The following is an 8,679-nucleotide window of genomic DNA, read 5'->3' as shown; positions in this document are numbered from 1 at the left end:
TGTGCCACCAGTTTGCATTGCGGCCCTGCACTTTCCTCTGTGTTCAAACAGTTCTCGATTAGCACTTGCTGTACAGGTCTGTGACCTTTTTTTTCAAAACGTTCTCTCCCCCCCCCCCCTTTACGAGTTTATTTTGGCTGCTCCTAGGCATTCATAAAATTCCTAGGGAACTGGAGGTTTTAAGCAAGGCTTGTAAAAAGCCAGGGGAAAGGGAGGTGGGAGAACAGGTCAGGAGAGGAGTTTTCCATGACCATGTCAGAGCCTCCCTTATGGGAGTCTTACACCTTTCAAGTCCTTTCTTAAAGCAGCCGGCTTCTGAAAAGGAGAGGGGTGGAGAGCAAACCTCTGTTTCTTACTTGGGGCGGCATGTCTGTGCGTTAGGCAGAGAGAGTTTCTGCCCCCCCTCTCTCTCTGTGTTTCCCTTGTCAGTCATCCCTCTAGAGCTTTTGGTCTTCTCAGCAGGTCACCAGAGTTGGTGAACAGCTCAGAAAGCACAGGGCATCTGAAACAAATTAGATCTCTTATAGCCACCCAGAGACCGATGATGGATGGAGGTCTGTATTTACAGCAAAACTAATTGGCAACATACACAGACATCTACACGCACCTCCCCCATGCAAGAAAAAAAAGGGGGGGAGTATATTATTTTGCCAGACTTCAGAATCACTGGGACGGTTTTATAATTGTAGAACATTACACTGCTCAATATTTTTTTTAAAAAAAGAACAGTGAAAGTTTTCAATCTAATAAAAGCATTTGACTGGAGAGTTAAAAATAACAGGGAACAAGGAGTTTGATTTGGAAGTGAGTTTTATTCATGGACTTTGCTTGGCAAAAATGTTTCCAATTATAAAACAATTCAGAAAGTGCTGCATTAATAAATGCCCTCCCCTCCTTCTCTGTTAAAGGGGCTGAGATTTTTAAAACTGAAGTGGATAAAGGGGGCGGGGGGGAATATGGAGAGTTATTAAAATATAATTTAATATAACCTGCATAAAGTACATCTATACCACAGATGGAGTCTATTGCATGACAAAATCTGAAACAATACAAAAAGTTGACTTAGTAACTTAAGTGTGAGCTGCTGATTTTTAAAAGCAACTCCTCTTCCAGCTCAGGAACCTATTATATACAACAAACAGCAAACAGGACCCCTTTCTTTTCATGTCATGTTGTTGCTGGGTTTTCTAAAAGGCTGGGAAAGAGAAGGGATGGAAAAGGAAGAATAAATTAGTGGCCTGAAATCTAATTTGTTGCATTGTTTAAATCAGTGTTTGCTAATAAAAAATTTCTGTATTGCATAGACAGAGATGCTGCACAGGCAACCTTTAAAGTGGTATTACTGGATGACAGGGAAGAAAGAACCCACTTTGGAGGGGTGCACAAGTTTTGAACATGGAAAACAGTGTGCACATCTTACCACGGGGTAGGGGGTGGGAGTGTGATTTCTTTCTCATACATTACAAAGAAGACTAGACATCACAAAGTGCAAATCGCTTGTACTTCCTATTCCCTTCACAGTCAGTAACACACCAAACTGCTATTATTCCTAGAGATTATTATGAATTTCCCTCAGTATCTGAAACTAGTAAGGTTACTCCCAGATCCTTTATCTATTGTACTAAAGCAACCTACCTCTCCTAAATCTGTATATATTCACTACTAAGGTTTAAAGGATATTGGCTGTATTGAAGTCAACTACTGCTAAATCACTTAAATCCAAGCACCTGCTTTCTGTTTTGTTTTTTGAAAAGATCGCTGTGTTTCAATTCACTTTCCCAGAATAAAGCAATAGCAAGAATAAATGGATTGAGGATTGCACTTAATACTCTTTTGCACCAGGATAAAACATTACTGTGTATGGCCATCGGTTTTACTTAAGTCAACAATCCTGTGAATTGACTGAAGATGACAATTATTACAGACTGTCCGCTCCCAAAAGGTTCCTTAAACAGCAACAGACTTAGGTTTCTCCCTTTGATATATATTTTTTTAATATTTTGTTTGGCTACATTAAAGATGAGGCCCTAATTCTTACTTATAATAAAATCTGCTGACTCTTCTTTGGCAGTAGAAACGGGTCTACAAGATTATAAAATCCGCTGACTCATGTTTGGCAGTAGAAATGGGTCTACAGGTTTGTGCAAACCGAACTTGCGAGGCTATTTTCCACCATCCCACCAGTTTCTATAGAAATTAAAGAGCAGATTTTCTTCCAAAAGGGAATTCCTGCTTCTGCATTATGGTTAATGTTCTATTTGCTTCCTGTCTCAGTTAAGTTTGCTCTCTCTCCCTCTCCCAGATCTGGGAAGCTGTGCCTTGTATAAACAACCATCAGAAAGCACTGGAGTATGTGAACACTTAGTTCTGCTGAAAACACAATCATTGTGTTATTCCAAGTTGATGAAAACACCCTCTGCAGTTTTCCCTCGCAAGGTCCACATGCCAATCAGCGTTTGTCAGTGATATAATTTTCTCCCATAAACACAACCTTTGTACAACTTCCACTCAGAGTAAATAGACATAATTCCCAAACCAAATAACGCACGTCGAAGGGAAATGGAGATTATACAAGGGAGAGAGAGGAGGAAGAAAGTTACATGAGAATAGCTCTAATTGCAAGTGTATGTGTGTAAGGGGCGGGCTGTGGGGCAGTAAGGGATGGGGGGGGGAGAAACCTCTTCTAAGGAATCAGGCCATGGAAGGGGGAGCTGGTTTATTTCTTCACACTGCAAAGAAACTGGTTAAGGCAAATATTTGGGGGAAATGTTTTTATGCTTGTTGATGGTTTGAGACCACCAGGAATCGCTGAAAGAGGGATTCAGGCTGTTTATGGACAAGGAAAACATTTGTGTTACTGACCTGTCTAAAAGGAAATGGACAATATGCATTGTTAACAGACTGTTGCTTCCTCTTCTTCAGTCTTTGCCTGAGGACATACATGGGGCCCATTTTTTTTCTTTTCTTTTTCCAAATAAAAATGTTACATATTCCTAGGGCAGTTTTACGGAATGTGGGACATGAGCTGGATGCCATTGTTTTGACAGAGTCTGAGATGGATGGGACTGTTGCAATGTCTGCTCATGGTATTCGGGATACCTTTCTACTTGTGTCGCCTGAGGACATAGACAAACTACCTCAAGGACTGAGGCCCGCCATCTGTTTTCAGGACTCTTGTCCATCCTGGCTTGTGAAATCCACCAGGGATGGGTGTTTGGACCTTGAAGTAATGGGGCAATCTTCACTGTTTCGATGCCTAATTCAGATCCAGTGGTTTCTGATAGTTATAGCCTGGCTCAAATTTACAATTATTGAGGAGGGTGTCTGAGTATGTGGTTGTTCCTTGACGCTAGGCACTGATGCTAATTATTTAGATGTATACAAATCTCATTACAGGCTTAGTTTGGGGAGGAAAATGGCTTTTGTTGCTCTGATGGATAATTTATGCTGGGGAATAGATGAAGAGAGTGCAGGGGAGCCTAACTTCAATGAAATATTGGGGGTGGGGGGCTCAGGTAAGCACCATCACACTTAATTGATCACATGTTGTGGCACATACAAACATCTGAATGGAAATGTCCATCAACTTTGGGGGGTCCTGGTCCCCTCAAATATTTTAGGGGGTGGAGAAGGGACCCCAGCCCCTAGGACTTGGCTCCTATGGGAGAGTGCAATCCTGTTGTTTCTCCTGGGGCTCTCAGAAGCTTTCAGCTAAAGTTAAATGGACCATAGCAACCTTCTGGATCATTTATCTTGTGGTGTTACAGTGGTTCTGATTCTTTCTGAAGGAGCTGTCCTGTCCTGGCAGATGGTGCTGGGGGTCTTTTATTCCCACCCATGACAATTGCCACAAAGTTCCAACATCTCTCTCTAGCTTTTTAACATCTACATCAATCTGTTGGAGGAAGCCATCTGGAGGTTTGGATTGAATTTTCACCATTGCAAGAATAATACTCAGCAATACCTTTCATTTCCACCTACTAGTCTCAAGGAAACGGGAGAACTCTTGAACCAGTACCTGGAAAGAAATTTGGGGTGGGTGAAGGAACAAAAACCCTGAGTCTACATCTCGACAGGAGAACTGTGAGTGTAAAGAAATCAAACACTGTGGGTAGAGGTTTAAAACGGGTGTCAGATGGGGTTGCACACCCCCGAAGGTCCATGTGGACTGAGTAGGAATCTTCCTGGAGCTGCTACTAACTGGGAATACGCAGGTGGAAGTGGAAGTGGTAGCGGCAGCCAGTAACCGGAGGATTCTGCTCTTGCTTTCATTACTACGTACCTGGAACATGCAGGCTAGACTACTGCACTGCTCTCTATGTGGGGCTACCCTTAAAGATGCTTTGGAACTTCCTGCTGCTGTTGAATACAGCCACAGTTGAATACTGAATAAATGGCCAGCAGCACTGGAGGCTACTGCATTTCAAAACTCAATGTAAAATGCTGGGTTTAATCTTCAAAACCTTAAACAGTTTGCACTCAAGCTGCTTGAAGACTACCTTTACCCATATCAGCCTGACCACACTTTAAGGTCAGCAAGAGAGATACTACTCAACAGCCCATCTCAAACAGTTAGATTGGCAGACACTCGGGAGAGGGCATTTTCTACAACGGCTCCACACCTCTGAAACATACTGTTATCTGGGGGTCATCACTATAGGCCTTTAAAAGGTAAAGGGACCCCTGACCATTAGGTCCAGTAGTGGCCGATTCTGGGGTTGCGGCGCTCATCTCGCTTTATTGGCCGAGGGAGCCAGCGTACAGCTTCCGGGTCATGTGGCCAGCATGACTAAGCCGCTTCTGGCGAACCAGAGTAGCGTAATGCCATTTACCTTCCCGCCGGAGCGGTACCTATTTATCTACTTGCACTTCAACGTGCTTTCAAACTGCTAGGTTGGCAGGAGCAGGGACTGAGCAACGGGAGCTCACCCCATCACGGGGATTCGAACTGCCAACCTTCTGATCGACAAGTCCTAGGCTCTGTGGTTTAACCCACAGCGCCTAAAGAGACATTTATTTTACTTAGCTTCAGTTGGAACTGTTACTTTATTGGGAGGCTGGTGGCTTTTAGCTGTATATAGGTATTGGATTTTAATATTTTTGGACTGGGTAGATTTTGTGTGACTGTTGCCTTTTATCAGTCAGTTCTGCTTGCCTTTGTTTCTTACTTTAATTGTGTAAATAACTTTCCTAAACTTTTTTTTAACAACAGCAGCAGAAATAAACAAATAAATGGTTTAATAAATAAATGAATGATGCTCAGTTTTAGCCAACACTCAAACTTATGTCTCAGCTATTTCCATTTACCCTGTTTGAAAGAATGGATGGAATTCAGCATTTCAGTTCAAGCCGATTATGTTTCCTACACCTTCCATTTCTGCCATCATGCCATTTCTGAAGAGGAAAAATAGCATTTTGATAAAACGATGTTGTTCTTATTTTATCATTTCCGTAAGCAAGGAGCTTTGGAACATTGCTATGCACACTTTCAGCTGAGCATTGTTGAATGAAAATTCTACATATGCATGACAATCACACCTATAACAATATTTTGTGTGCATGCTGCATAAACATATTTCTAGGCATATCAGAGCCTAGAAAAATGAGCCTGTTTAAAGGCGAAGCTACAACTTGGGCTACAACTTGCAGTTTTGTAAACAGTCAGAGATGATACAGTAACCACTTCTTTTCTATTAAGTTTCATTTACACATAGAAATAATCACTTTTGTTTTGAAGGAAAATGTAGCCTTTAAAAATTGGGTGGGGGTGGGGAGCTTGTGAAGAGTCTTTGTGACAGGATTAGGGCCCTTTGTCAGTTTCCTGCTGGAAATCATCAATTGTGGGCAGCCCCTGAGGAGAAAAGATTTGGGCGAGGAAACTGCATGGGCCCCCAGTGAGGATCCAGAGCACAGTCTGGGTTGGGGCTCCACAGCAATTTTTTATTCAAAATAAAAGTGGTCCGCTTAAGTGCACTTTTTAAAACACACACATAAATTAGGGCCAAATAAGAGATGCCATTATTCATGCACTTAACAATTACTAAACAGATAAACAACAGCCATGGGAACTCTAGATTGTGCCTGTGATGTTGGAGGGAGGATGACTTTAACCCTGTACCCATGTCAATGTTACCCCCATGACTGCTGTTTATATTCAGTGGGAAACGCACCTTTGCACCAGTTTCTTCAGACGAAGGAAGAAATTGCTCATCATAATTTTGTTTGACTGCTTTATTATTTAAAAAAAAAATCATCAACATGCATCGCTTGACCCTCTCCCCCGGCTTGGCTGCCACTCTTACCAATTACCTTTGTTTCCAAGTCAACAGAAGCTATTTAAAAGTCAACACCACATTTTCTAAGAACGTGAAGACATTAATCTGACTGTTCCTACCCCAAGTACCCCAACATTTGGGGTGGGGGGTTCTGGCAAATACGGCATTTTTATTAACATGGCAGTGCAGAAAATTGCATTTTTAAGATGCTGTTTGACCATCTGAAAGCCATTAGCTGTTCAAAATAACTGCCATGTGATCTCATAAGATAAAAGGACACCAGATTCCTCCAAGGACAACAATCAGGGCACAAAGGACTTGACAGATGTTCACAAACTGCAATAAATTCAAAATTTGGTTTGACAGGGCAGTCCAACATGTGAACAGGATTGCAACCTTACTCTGGTGCACTGAAAGCAACAGAAAATTGTTTTATGTAAATAGACTTGATTCTTCCACTTCAACTTGCTCAGGAATAATGATGAGCATTGGTATTCTAATTCCCAATGATTTGATCATTCTATTACTGTGCTCACCCATTGCATTTAGGAGCAGAAATCCAGTGATATAATCCAAATAAATCCAAATAAAAGAGGTGGAATGGAATCTTGCACAACTTTTAAATGTAACCTGAATCCAGGACTCAATTTTGACTTTCTGAACTGCAAACATTTTCTCATTTTGCTTTATTGTTTTTGACACTCCAAAACTATCTTGCATCTTTCCTGAAATTTACCAATAATTTACCAAAATTGACTGAATCACAATCATATACCTTATTGCTCTGTTCATACTTTTGGAGTAGCTGTAATAGAGTTGGTAAAAGAGCCTAGGCCTGGTTCATGATTAACATATTAGTCTAAATGAAGTTTATCTCCCTTGAGGCAGTTATGTGTGTGGGCTTTCACCATGCAAACTAGCAGAAAGTCAATCCTGTTGCAAACACGTGCTACATATTACCATATTTACATTTTCCTGTTTGGAAAGATGGGAAGCTTGCTGAGGTCCTAGGTTAGGTGAGCTGAGAGTTGAAACCTTAAACCGTTTCATGCTTATTTATTTTATGATCCTATTGGGTCCAGTGTTTATCCAGATTGTTCAACCATCTGGATTAGATAATTTGTTGGAAATTAACAGTGTTTGATGGTTATCAGTCTCAGAGTGATTAAAACTGGTTGAAAATTTATGGAGGCAGGCAGAAATGTTCTACACTGAAACATGGATCCTCCCTCCCTCCCTGAATAAATCCCCTGATTTATGATGAAGTGATAGAGGATCAATGTGAATCTCACCTCTCATCATCCATCAGTTGGATCCCAAGATGGAGGTACAAAATGCTAATGCACAATGCATCATTCTGGACTCTAAAACAATTCAGAATTAGAAGGCTGAATCTCAAACAGCCTTGATAATACTGTAACATTTTATTTGTCTTGCCACCCATATTCTTCCAGTAATCCAGTTTTGATCATATATTGTAAAAAACTAAAGAAATAATGAACATGTATGTGCCATTCAGATGTCTACAGCAGCCTTTCCCTGGTGACTAACACATAGACAACAGTGGTTAGGCTATATTGATCCAGAAATGATTGTTGCTGGTAAAAGGCACTACTAGCCACTAAGATTATCTGGGCCTCTGGTGACAGAGATGGGCCCAGGAGTATTCCCAGACTATGAATGTTCACTTTGGGGGAGTATAACCTCATCCAAAGCAGGCAAATGACTGATTATATGGACTCGATGATCCAATCACAGTACCTCTGGCTTGCCACAATTCAGTTAGGTTACTGGCCCTCATCCAGCCCACTACCAACTTCAGACATCAGTCCAGGGCTTGTACAGCTTCTCCCAATTCAGATGTTACAGAGGGTATCAGTAGTGTACTAATGACAGCTCGCCCTCTATGGCCAGTGGTATCAGAAGCTAAGTAAGAAAAACAGAGTTACACTCCCCTTGTCATCCATTTGATAAAATTCATCCATCAGGGTGACCAAGGCTTATTCAGTTCTGTAACCAGGCATGAACCCCAACTGAGTCCTGGCTGGCCTCTCAATTAGTGTTTGTTGGATTGGTGATGTATATTACCAAACGTACTTGGGGAGCCATTAACCACAATTACCTGCCTCTATTCTGTTGCACGTCAAGTGGCTTCTGTAGTGTCAGAATGTGCACACAAGAACTAACTGCATCAAACTGGCAAAATCTAGTTCCAGGATTCGACTACAATCAACTCTTGAGACTTTAGAGCCTCACTGAATTCTCTGCCATTAAAAATCCATATAATCACATAATTAAAGCCCTGAGCATTTGAAAAATTTGCATGCATATTTGCAAATGCTTTTAAGATAATGTTGAATGTATTCGCAGAGCTTTTATCCCCAACATACTTTTTTTAGGCACA

The 8,679-nt window shown here is 41.3% G+C and overlaps 1 long non-coding RNA gene across 2 annotated transcripts; it reads right to left on the bottom strand.

The window, feature by feature from the left end:
- Nucleotides 1-895: 895 nt before the first annotated feature.
- LOC310765091 lies at nucleotides 896-8,444 on the bottom strand. 2 transcript variants are annotated; one of them, XR_014549438.1, is made up of 4 exons: nucleotides 8,398-8,433; nucleotides 5,308-5,394; nucleotides 3,965-4,018; nucleotides 896-1,195 (listed from the first exon to the last, which is right to left on the bottom strand). It is a non-coding gene; the product is annotated as an uncharacterized lncRNA (long non-coding RNA). The 2 variants fall into 2 exon arrangements; XR_014549437.1 differs by lacking the exon at nucleotides 3,965-4,018 and having other exon boundaries at nucleotides 8,398-8,444.
- Between the last annotated feature and the right edge of the window lie 235 nt (nucleotides 8,445-8,679).

Source organism: Podarcis filfolensis (assembly GCF_964270895.1).
Source record: "Podarcis filfolensis genome assembly, chromosome: 6".
Classification (NCBI taxonomy): domain Eukaryota; kingdom Metazoa; phylum Chordata; class Lepidosauria; order Squamata; family Lacertidae; genus Podarcis; species Podarcis filfolensis.
This window is presented reverse-complemented; position numbering and strand designations above follow the sequence as displayed.